We start from the raw sequence: 12,148 nt of genomic DNA on the forward strand, positions 1-12,148 counted from the left end.
GGAACCTTGGAGAGCAAAACAATACTGTGGTGTGAACTTTCTAGCCCTGAGGCGTGTAACTAGATCATGTGACCTAGGAATCTCAACACATCAGCTCTGAAATAGTGGGAGAGCATACAGGGCAAGGTGAAGGGCTTATAAATATGTATATAATTTGAGGCTGAGGATATTCCTTAGGGAGCTCCAAAGATGCAATCACTGGACTGTGTCTAAGTCCCTGTATTCAATGTTCATGTACCTCATCCACCAGTCAGAAGAATCTGGGGAATTCCGGTGGGAACCTATTCAATACATAGTGAATTAGACGGGCTGACCAGAGAGGAAGTACCAGGTGTGTAATGTAGAATTATGGTGCTTAATGGGCTGTCATTACAGGATGCTTATGAAGGCTGATTTTAAGAGTCTCTTTAAAACACACCCCGTCATTTACGGATATGGAGGGAAATAATATATTTTTGTTTCTGTGGAAACTGAAAGTAAGAATGTTTTACTTGAGGATGTGTGTCCAAATGTTTGGCTATTTTAGCAGGAGAAATTGTATTGCATTGTATGGTATTATTTTTTATGTATTTCTGTGGACATATTTTACTGATGGGTGTTTTTTGGTCATTAAGTCCCAATACTGTAAAATAAAGCCATAAAACTTGTCATCATATTAATAAGAATGCTGATAAAACATTCATACACTTCTTTCAAAGCTGTTTCTTTGGCATTTACTTTAACTGCCTCGTGGGGTTTTGAGCATTCCACTGAATAGTTATGAGGGACAATAAAAGCTTTTTTTCTCATTCTCTTGGCTTGCAGGAGCTGTAAATGTCTTTATCACCGTGAAACAATAAACTGTTTTAAAAGAGTCATTACGCACAGCAGTGACTATTCAGCATAGCTGCATCTGCTATCATTAAGTGTTTAATGCCAGAGATTTTAAGAGGAAAGAAAATATTGTGGTTTCATCTCCTCTTTTTGAACCTCTGAAAAGCTAAAGTCTCAACAAAGCCAAGCAGTCTCTTTTCAGAGTAACCGGATTAGCTCCTCGCATCTGCCAGTCTTGCATTGATTATTCTGCTGCCGTTTTACACTGGGTGGCAAGAAGAGACTGAAGCTCTTTCCAAAGTAGTCTGTGGAGTTTTGTTTTTAAGAAAATGCAGTGTTCCTAATTTGGCGTGCTGCCAACATGGATACATTCCTGCTAAGACTGCTTGGGAACATCAGTAATAGGAAGCCTTTTCCACTTAGGATATGTAAGGGGCCTTTCAATTCAGATGTTTTGTATTGTGGACCCAGTGTAGCTGAGTGTAGTAACTAAACTGATTTAGAATCAAACAACCACACAATAGAATATCCACAAGTTTGCGCGCAAACTAGTACAGTGTAAATGTTTACTTAATTTTTGCCTGTTGTAACAACATGGATAATGTTGTACGGCTTCTATTAAAGGGAACCGCAGTCAGCTTCTTTGTTCTATGTAGTGGTCCAAACTACTTTGTAATATAAGAATGTCTTTGAAAAATACATTGACCTAGTTCGTTTTCTGGATGGTATCAGGTATTTTTAGAACACACCTTATTTTATAATTAATTCCCCAGAATTGTTGATTCCTTTTAGATACTATTAAAGCCTCACTTGCACAAATAATATTTCCTTAAAATCTTAGCTTATTAGATGTGTGAAGTGATCCACATATAGATGCTACAATGAAATTATTATTATTGATGGTATTTTGTATTATTAATATGAATCAGACCACCACTTTGTGAACTGTAGGGCTATAATCTCTGCAGGGACCTTTACTGGAGGCACTCCAGAGAATTACTTGGTTTGATTTAAGTGTGTGATTTTCTTTGAATCTTCCTTCCCCTCCTCCTCATTAAATGTTCAAATTGTCTCTTGAGTGAAGCCAGCTGAACGCAGGTATGTTTCTCCCATTCTTGGTGCTTAGACAGATCTTGTTTTCATTTGCCAACTTGGCTCGCACTGAGGTCTTGAGGCCCACTGTCCTGATGTCAATTAGAGCAATTGACATGTAGTCTTTGTACTTCTACTGTTCACTTGGGGATATTGTGATGCCATCATGTAAATTAATCCCAGCCCGATTCCCTGAAAACTCTGACATCAATTACTTGCTCTTTGACAGCCACCCATCACAACTTACAGCACATCCACCAGCACTGACCTACACATGGGCTTCTTCTGACATATTTTCTCAGGTATGTGACTCCAGAGACTCTTAATTACACTCCAAAAATGAAATAGGCCTGCATATGCAATTTTAGAGACGGTTGCTCTGCACAGCAGCTCAGAGAGTAAAGTACAGGACAACTCCAATCATGCTGTAGTATACACTTTTTGGATTTGTATTTCTGGATTTTTTCCTGTTCAGACATTAAGAAAAGCTTTGGAAGTTTTACATTGTGCTTTGATTTTCATTCTATTAGTTATCGCCCTTAGACATGTAATTTCCTAAGAAATCCTTCCCAGATGTTAAAGAGGAAATTGCAGCTGCTAGTTTCAAGGATTTAATCGTATTTAAGAGCCTGAACAATTTGAACAATGGTGCTGGTGAACAAAGGTGGCTATTCTGTCTGTGTCTTTATTTTACATAATTACAATTATTGTACTACTTTATTGCACTACTACTACACAGTACTTTGCATTATTGTAATTAATTAAAATACCCCAGCTTAGGGCTGTGCGATATGACGATATATATCGTATGACGATAGAAAAACGTCTATCGTTTCATATTATGCTATATCGTTTATATCGTGGTGTCGCATATTGCAATCTTTACGGCAGTATTTTTCGTCATTAGGACGCTTTGCATTCTTCCCGGTTATTCCACACGTGTCGGATGCGGCAAGAAATGAGCATCAGAAACACAGACAGACATGAGGAGAGAGAACTGTATGGAGGGTGATCATTGCCAAAATTAAGATGAACGTGATTATGAACATGAAGATGATTATGAAGATGAACATGAAGATGATTATTAACATGATTATGAACATGAAGATGAACATGAAGATGATTATTAACATGAAGATGAACTAAACTTGCCCCAACAGTAACCAGATCTCAACCCAATAGAGCATCTTTGGGATGTGGTGGAACGGGAGCTTCGTGCCCTGGATGTGCATCCCACAAATCTCCATCAACTGCAAGATGCTATCCTATCAATATGGGCCAACATTTCTAAAGAATGCTTTCAGCACCTTGTTGAATCAATGCCACGTAGAATTAAGGCAGTTCTGAAGGCGAAAGGGGGTCAAACACAGTATTAGTATGGTGTTCCTAATAATCCTTTAGGTGAGTGTATATCCCATAACAACATAACACACGTAATAGTAATCACACAACACTTGCCCTGTAATGTGTTGCATTCTTCATATATTTACCATGACAGCCTGCATGTAGTATTTGTTAGTTTTGCTTATTGGAGGATTAACGAAATACTTGTAGTTTGAATGTTTTTGGTCTTATTTTGTGGCTTGATTGCATAAAAACAAGAAATATCAAGATATATATTGTGTATCGCCCAAACTTCTAAAAATATTGAGATATTATTTTTAAGTCATATCGTCCAGCCCTACTCCAGCTATACCAAGATAAAACTATTTGGCATATACACTCACCTAAAGGATTATTAGGAACACCATACTAATACTGTGTTTGACCCCCTTTCGCCTTCAGAACTGCCTTAATTCTACGTGGCATTGATTCAACAAGGTGCTGAAAGCATTCTTTAGAAATGTTGGCCCATATTGATAGGATAGCATCTTGCAGTTGATGGAGATTTGTGGGATGCACATCCAGGGCACGAAGCTCCCGTTCCACCACATCCCAAAGATGCTCTATTGGGTTGAGATCTGGTGACTGTGGGGGCCAGTTTAGTACAGTGAACTCATTGTCATGTTCAAGAAACCAATTTGAAATGATTTGACCTTTGTGACATGGTGCATTATCCTGCTGGAAGTAGCCATCAGAGGATGGGTACATGGTGGTCATAAAGGGATGGACATGGTCAGAAACAATGCTCAGGTAGGCCGTGGCATTTAAACGATGCCCAATTGGCACTAAGGGGCCTAAAGTGTGCCAAGAAAACATCCCCCACACCATTACACCACCACCACCAGCCTGCACAGTGGTAACAAGGCATGATGGATCCATGTTCTCATTCTGTTTACGTCAAATTCTGACTCTACCATCTGAATGTCTCAACAGAAATCGAGACTCATTAGACCAGGCAACATTTTTCCAGTCTTCAACTGTCCAATTTTGGTGAGCTTGTGCAAATTGTAGCCTCTTTTTCCTATTAGTAGTGGAGATGAGTGGTACCCGGTGGGGTCTTCTGCTGTTGTAGCCCATCCGCCTCAAGGTTGTACGTGTTGTGGCTTCACAAATTCTTTGCTGCGTACCTCGGTTGTAACGAGTGGTTATTTCAGTCAAAGTTGCTCTTCTATCAGCTTGAATCAGTCGGCCCATTCTCCTCTGACCTCTAGCATCAACAAGGCATTTTCGCCCACAGGACTGCCGCATACTGGATGTTTTTCCCTTTTCACACCATTCTTTGTAAACCCTAGAAATGGTTGTGTGTGAAAATCCCAGTAACTGAGCAGATTGTGAAATACTCAGACCGGCCCGTCTGGCACCAACAACCATGCCACGCTCAAAATTGCTTAAATCACCTTTCTTTCCCATTCAGACATTCAGTTTGGAGTTCAGGAGATTGTCTTGACCAGGACCACACCCCTAAATGCATTGAAGCAACTGCCATGTGATTGGTTGATTAGATAATTGCATTAATGAGAAATTGAACAGGTGTTCCTAATAATCCTTTAGGTGAGTGTAGGTTTCCATTCTAAGAGTGAATTGCACTTGAGAAGAGTATCTTTTCACTCAACGTAACATCAAAATGAAGGGTAAAGTCAGAGGCTGACTTAATTTCAAGTCAGTTGGAGCTGTTCTTTCAGTACCATATGCTGAAGAATTGTATCTTGGTCTACCAGGAACATTTTAATTAATGAAGATAATGCAAAGTACTACAACAATTGTTATTGCTCTTCGTAAAGTATGGATTGTGCAAGTGGAGATGAGACTTTGAGGCTGGCACCCTTGGCTGAGTATAGGGTATTTGCCAGTATGTTCGGGAAACATAACACAGCAGTTTCTCAGAGATATCTAACTGTGCCAAATGAAACCAAGGCCACAAGCAAAGAATTTTGATAGATATTTAAACTTTTCACTTATGCTTGGTGTTTTAACTAGAGTGTAACAATAAGAGCATTTTGATATGTCCATAACACTATGTGAATGTTGCAACCTTTCTGATTGATTATGTAGACCAAGCCATTACTCCACATTTACTGAGACAGTGCAGGACAGACATGCAATACAATTAAATACATATACCACCCACTCTATCATTACAAAACAGAACCACATTGCTAGCCATTAAGCCTTATTAGTTTCTGCCAAAGGGTCTATATTCTTGTAATAAAATACAGGCAATTATATTGAATTAAGTTTAAGGAACAGCAAATCCTCATTTTAATTTTCATGTGAAATTTGAAGAAATGTGAATGTGAAGAAAGTGAGTATCCAGTGTTTTAGGCCAATCTCACCGTGACCTTGTCCCCCTCTCTGGCCATTCTTTTCAGCTACATACATGATCTCTTGAAGCTGTTCTAAACATGCAAACAAATCACCAATTCACAGAAACATGGACACTCCATCACTGACAAACTACTGGGAACATTTCAAGTTTTATTTGGCTGTTACAAAGTTTCAAATTTCTTGTATCGTATCAGGTGAAATTCAGTCAAGATCCATTAAACTTCCTTCCAAATCACTCTGTAGATGAAGTGATACAAAGAAAGACATACACTTGTCAGTAGGGGGAAATGCTCAGGGGGGAGGTGATGTCACAGAGATGGAGAGAATGCTTTGGGGAATATCTTTCCAGATAACGATCAAAGGCCGATCACCTGTCCTTGCAGCTGGGGTCTTCCCGACTGACAGTGTGCGCCTGCTGACACTTACTGCATTGTGGATCAGGGAGCAGAATTATGGAAAGTGTCTTAGAGTGTCAGTAGAAGCAACTTTGATAGACAAACATTGATTTATTTTGCTTGTGAAAAATATTTTACTCCTGCTAAAGATAGCATCCCTTTCCCATGTCTTAACATCAAGTGCCTGGGTTATTATTTTTAATTTATTTAAACCATGTAGGTTTTAAGGTCACACAATGTCAGGTTGAAGTATCTACAAACATTTATTGCATGTTATTAAGATTTGCAGAACAGATGCCCTGTGGGGTGTGAAATAATTTAATAGATTGGAGGTGGAAGATAAGACCAGTCAAGAAAAGGTCAGAACATTTCTGTCCAATATCTTTATGTAAAGCAATGTTAACCTTCGTAGCTTTTAGATTCTCCCAGAACCCCCTCCTTCAGCTTCAGCATTTGGTTGTTCTCATTAAGATCGTATATTGGCCTTTCTCTACACATCATGTTTTATGGATGTATGAATTAACAGAATATCTATAGCTGGGGTGTTATTTTATAGATGCAATAATGATCAGTGCATGCGATATCTGCTGGAAGAGTGTCATATATGCCGCAGCTCAGAACAGACACAGACCACTCTATAGCACTGGGTGACAGATATAGGGACAGATGGCCGTATTTGTGTAATCTAGTCACCAGCGCTTGTCTTCAGTGCATGGTGTAACTAACCTCCCTGATCAAGGCCATCTTGTAATCAGATAAACATCGAGGTCTCTGAAATAAGGTCTCTTACTTGCACCAAGTCCAGCAACATAGTTGGCTTTGTAGGTAGGCTCTGTGGAGCAGAAATTAATTCAGTGAACTGATTCTTTTATTCACTGTAAAGTAAGACCTCTTTCTTTCTGTGTTGATCTCGTGGGGTCAGTCCTTTTGGTCATGTTTTGCAATGGATGTATTATCAGAGTTTTGTCAAGCACATGAATACCTTTTTGTCCCTTTCATTCAGAATCAAATATAACTGTTTTCTTTTGTATTAAGATGCACAAGTAATTGGACGCACTAGACCAGCAGCTCATATCCAAATATAAATTGACTTTTTTGTTGTTGTTGAATGAAAGGTCAGCCAGGCGCTCACCTCCAGGATTTTGTGGCCAATGCCTTCTTATATAATGTTCTGTTCTGGGGATTTGGTTAATGAAAGCTGTTACATAAATGTAAAGCTCACCCTGGCTGTGTAAGTGATGAAAAGGTTAAAGCTAATGCTAGAGAACAAGTAAAAACAGGACTTCCTTGGGCTCAGGTTGGTCCTGATATCAGAATGAGAGTCAGTATTACTCTTCTAAAGACTAATGCAACAGGGCTAGTTTGGAAAGAATTTAAAATAAGGTAACATCTAAATGAGTTTTTTTTTTTTTTTATTCTAGTTTAGAAAAATGTTCATGTTTAAAGAAAGAAAACAACAAGGCTGTGTTATCAAATGTTAGCCCATTGTACTTAGATTTGCTAGCTTTGGATAATTATCTTTCCTGAATAATAAGGTAATAAATAAATAAAAAATCATATCACAGCTTTGGCACAAGACTTTATCTCTGGTGCCAGATATCATAAATTATGTCATAATAGAACCTGCGGAAGCTTTAGTTTCTGTAAGCATTTCTTTGTGAAAATGCATTCCATTCCATGTAGATTCTCCTCTTCAGCTTTTTAGTTATGTGTGACAGAAGGAAAGCCGGAGCTGTGGTAGGTGCTTCTAACCACAGAGATTAACATGATCGGGAAATGAAATGTTCTGGAACGCTTTGGAACTGAGAAAGAGAATGTAATTTTGTCTTCCGCACTTCCTTTAATGAGCCCTTACTACAAAGCCCAGGGTTTTGGATCTTTGGGAGGCATTATAAATAAGGCATTATTACACCCTTCTTTCATTTTTATCAATTGTAGCATTTAAATAAGTCTGAAGAAAACATTTCCAGTATGAAGTGTTTCTATATTCAACTGAACATGTTTGAGGGGATTTTAGTTGCCTTTGTCCACAAGTAGTGCCTCAAAAAGGTTAAAGCAGAGGTAGGCCTCTCTCTGAAAGAAACCAGTTTCCCTGGGAGAAACCCACTAAATAAAAGCACTGCCTCAGTACAGCTACTGCTTTTAGTGTTATTATAAATCAAGTTTTGAGTGCTGCCCCATTCTTGTTTATTGATCAGTTCTGCTTCATTTTCCTGCTTTGGTCACAGTGGAGTAAAGAAAGTGAAAATCAGTTATCTTCTTTATATATTTTTATTAGAACCACCCACAGTAATGTACAAATGTGGGTGAGGAACAGATAATTGAGGGCCGGACTTACAGTGAGGGAAAAAAGTATTTGATCCTCTGCTGATTTTAATGGTAGGTGTATTTTAACAGTGAGAGACAGAATAACAACAAAAAAATCCAGAAAAACGCATTTCAAAAAAGTTATAAATTGATTTGCATGTTAATGAGGGAAATAAGTATTTGATCCCCTATCAATCAGCAAGATTTCTGGCTCCCAGGAGTCTTTTATACAGGTAACGAGCTGAGATTAGGAGCACTCTCTTAAAGGGAGTGCGCCTAATCTCAGCTCGTTACCTGTATAAAAGACACCTGTCCACAGAAGCAATCAATCAATCAGATTCCAAACTCTCCACCATGGCCAAGACCAAAGAGCTGTCCAAGGATGTCAGGGACAAGATTGTAGACCTACACAAGGCTGGAATGGGCTACAAGACCATCGCCAAGCAGCTTGGTGAGAAGGTGACAACAGTTGGTGCGATTATTCGCAAATGGAAGAAACACAAGTTAACTGTCAGTCTCCCTCGGTCTGGGGCTCCATGCAAGATCTCACCTCGTGGAGTTTCAATGATCATGAGAACGGTGAGGAATCAGCCCAGAACTACACGGGAGGATCTTGTTAATGATCTCAAGGCAGCTGGGACCATAGTCACCAAGAAAACAATTGGTAACGCACTACGCCATGAAGGATTGAAATCCTGCAGCGCCCGCAGAGGTCCCCCTGCTCAAGAAAGCACATGTACAGGCCCGTCTGAAGTTTGCCAATGAACATCTGAATGATTCAGAGGAGAACTGGGTGAAAGTGTTGTTGTCAGATGAGACCAAAATCGAGCTCTTTGGCATCAACTCAACTCGCCGTGTTTGGAGGAGGAAGAATGACCCCAAGAACACCATCCCCACCGTCAAACATGGAGGTGGAAACATTATGCTTTGGGGGTGTTTGGTGCACCGCATCAAAGGGACGATGGACAGGGCCATGTACCGTCAAATCTTGGGTGAGAACCTCCTTCCCTCAGCCAGGACATTGAAAATGGATCGTGGATGGGTATTCCAGCATGACAATGACCCAAAACACACAGCCCAGGCAACAAAGGAGTGGCTCAAGAAGAAGCACATTAAGGTCCTGGAGTGGCCTAGCCAGTCTCCAGACCTTAATCCCATAGAAAATCTGTGGAGGGAGCTGAAGGTTCGAGTTGCCAAAGTCAGCCTCGAAACCTTAATGACTTGGAGAGGATCTGCAAAGAGGAGTGGGACAAAATCCCTCCTGAGATGTGTGCAAACCTGGTGGCCAACTACAAGAAACGTCTGACCTCTGTGATTGCCAACAAGGGTTTTGCCACCAAGTACTAAGTCGAAGGGGTCAAATACTTATTTTCCTCATTAACATGCAAATCAATTTATAACTTTTTTGAAATGCGTTTTTCTGGATTTTTTTGTTGTTATTCTGTCTCTCACTGTTAAAATACACCTACCATTAAAATTATAGACTGATCATTTCTTTGTGAGTGGGCAAACGTACAAAATCAGCAGGGGATCAAATACTTTTTTCCCTCACTGTAAGGGGGGGCAGACTATTTTAAATAAACCAAGCAACATGGCAGGAGAGGGGAGGTTAAACAAAATGCTCTACATTTTCCTGTGATTACTATGCAAGATGACTGAGGCCTGTGTATATTGTGATGGCAGCTTGTGATCTCACTCTTCCATCTGTGAGCACTGTCTGTTCCTCAGGTTCTCAGTTTAATTGGGCAAAACAGCCCCTTCAAATTAAGCCACTCTCTGACCTCTCCCATTGGCAGAATATTAGAATTAGTTGTTTATGAATATTAAATTACTCATTTGAACGGCTCAGGGGCGTCTAATTGCCTTGAAATCCAATGTTAATCCTTTTCCAGGTCATTTTTTCCCCATTTATTATGCTAACCGTTTAGCAATATGAATTTACTTTTCAAGGCCAGCATCTCTCCAGACATTTGAGCGAGGCTGTGATGTGAATAGACCACTGGTGCTTATTTCATAACCGGTTTGGCCAGAGGTCTTTAGGCTGGCATTAGGTCAACTCTGCAACAAAGCAAGCATTCTGTATATCCATTGTGAATCCAAAATAGTTAGTTTTTTTGCTCCTCCAAACTAGAAAGAGATGCAGAGATTAAAACATGTAAAGAAATCCAAGTATATTTGTTTTAAAAATCTGCAATAATATGGTTCTAATATGACTTTCTAGACTACTGTAACAGTCTCCTCGCCAACATTATTAAGAGAGAAACAAACTTTTTTTTCTTGCTGACATTTCTCATCTTATATAATAATATATAGGTTAATTATAATATATTAAAATAATTAATAGTAGTGTGGTATCTTGGTATCTGTGCTGACCACAAAAAGTTGTTAATAATAATAATAATAATAATAATAATAATAATAATAATAATAATAATAATAATAATACACATTTTAAATAAGGGATAACAGTTTACTAATTAACAGTTTTAAGTACCAAAGTTAGACATAAATAGGAAACATTGGGAATAGTAATTTTAATTTAGCCAAAACTCACTTCCAGGAGCTGACTGATATGGACTCCGTTCCTTATCTTCAAACTAAAAGTGTAACGTAAGGAAATACTTGGAATGGCTTGGACTTCTAGGTAGCAGTTGTGACCTGTGGGGCACTGGTGTCTGACTGAACTGGCTGGTGTCCTTATAACCTATAATGACCTGTGGAGCACCAAGGCTGGAGACCGTCCATCACACAGGGAGCCTCAAGTCACGTAATTCCAACGGTGCAATGGTCCACTTGTCCCTGGCCACTCTGTCAGATTCTTATCTCAAGCTCCAATTCAAGGGAGAATATTAAGTCTTTGCAGGGTTGCTAAAACACATCCCCACCCCAATGCTATAGGTTGTTAATGCAGAAAAACAGGGAACTGGTGAAAGATAAGGCCCAGGAGTCACAGCCCACACATTCCCCCACTCGACCTAGGGCCCTGCTCTGCAATGTATTTGTATTATTGCAGAGCTTTTAGAATCGCTGGCTGTCAGAAAAGGAAGACTCAGAACTATGTTGGTTTTGTTTCTTTCCTGTTATTATTGGCATCCACTCAGAAAGGAGCACGGGAGTTTGGCATTTTCAGTGCTGGGGTTTGTAACATTTCAGACGAGTTCTTGCAACATTGTAACAAAAGCGCCGTTGCCTGGCTGCACTTGAAGAGGGGCTCCAGGCTGAATGCTTTTGTGTGTGTGAGTATCTGCCCACCAGGCTTGATCAATTAATCGGGGTGACCCTTTAAAAAGTGACTATTTTTAAGATCACTGCGGTAAAGCATTTTAAAAGAAGAGTTGCTTAGCTGCCCTAACTAACCACTCATTTTTATCTCAGTTGGACCAAATTCTTCAAACCGCTTTGTGTAACCATTGGACTCGTTGCCCTTGTTCGCACAACACGAATGGCAGCTCTCATGTTATGTATGTGTTTGGCAAGTGGCCTAACTGCATGAAGTGCTACATACTTTCTGAGGTAGTAGGGGAATGTTTCGGCACTACCTTGCCTTGTTTTCCCTCTTTCTTAATGCTCTCCACCCTTCTATCACAAATCCATCTAACCTCTGCTTAGAGACAGGTTTTTGGTTTTATTTATTGCATATCTATTCAAACTGTGATATTTGTAACTGCTCTTACTCCCTGACATATTTCTTACACTGTGATTTACAGGGCACTGCCCTATGATTTTCTTCATTGTGATTTATTTAGTTATCCAACCCCAATTACATCATATCCGGTGAGAGATTAAGTGTAATGTTTTTGAGATGCTAGAAGGTCAAAGGCCAAGGAATGACA

At 39.6% G+C, this 12,148-nt stretch overlaps 1 protein-coding gene across 6 annotated transcripts in view; it reads left to right on the forward strand.

Annotated features, from left to right (window-relative positions):
• The window catches only part of ankrd6b (ankyrin repeat domain 6b), a 47,731-nt gene that overhangs the window by 12,460 nt on the left and 23,123 nt on the right, over positions 1-12,148 (forward strand). Inside the window, exon 2 of one of the 6 annotated variants that reach the window (XM_066690976.1) lies at positions 2,135-2,207. The exons of the other annotated variants lie outside the window; for them this stretch is intronic. The gene's annotated coding sequence lies outside the window, so the exon portion shown is untranslated. The remainder of the gene's footprint in view (positions 1-2,134; positions 2,208-12,148) is intronic. 6 annotated transcript variants of the gene reach the window in all.

The sequence above is a fragment of the Amia ocellicauda genome, chromosome 1 (genome assembly GCF_036373705.1).
Source record: "Amia ocellicauda isolate fAmiCal2 chromosome 1, fAmiCal2.hap1, whole genome shotgun sequence".
In the NCBI taxonomy this organism is placed as follows: Eukaryota; Metazoa; Chordata; class Actinopteri; order Amiiformes; family Amiidae; genus Amia; species Amia ocellicauda.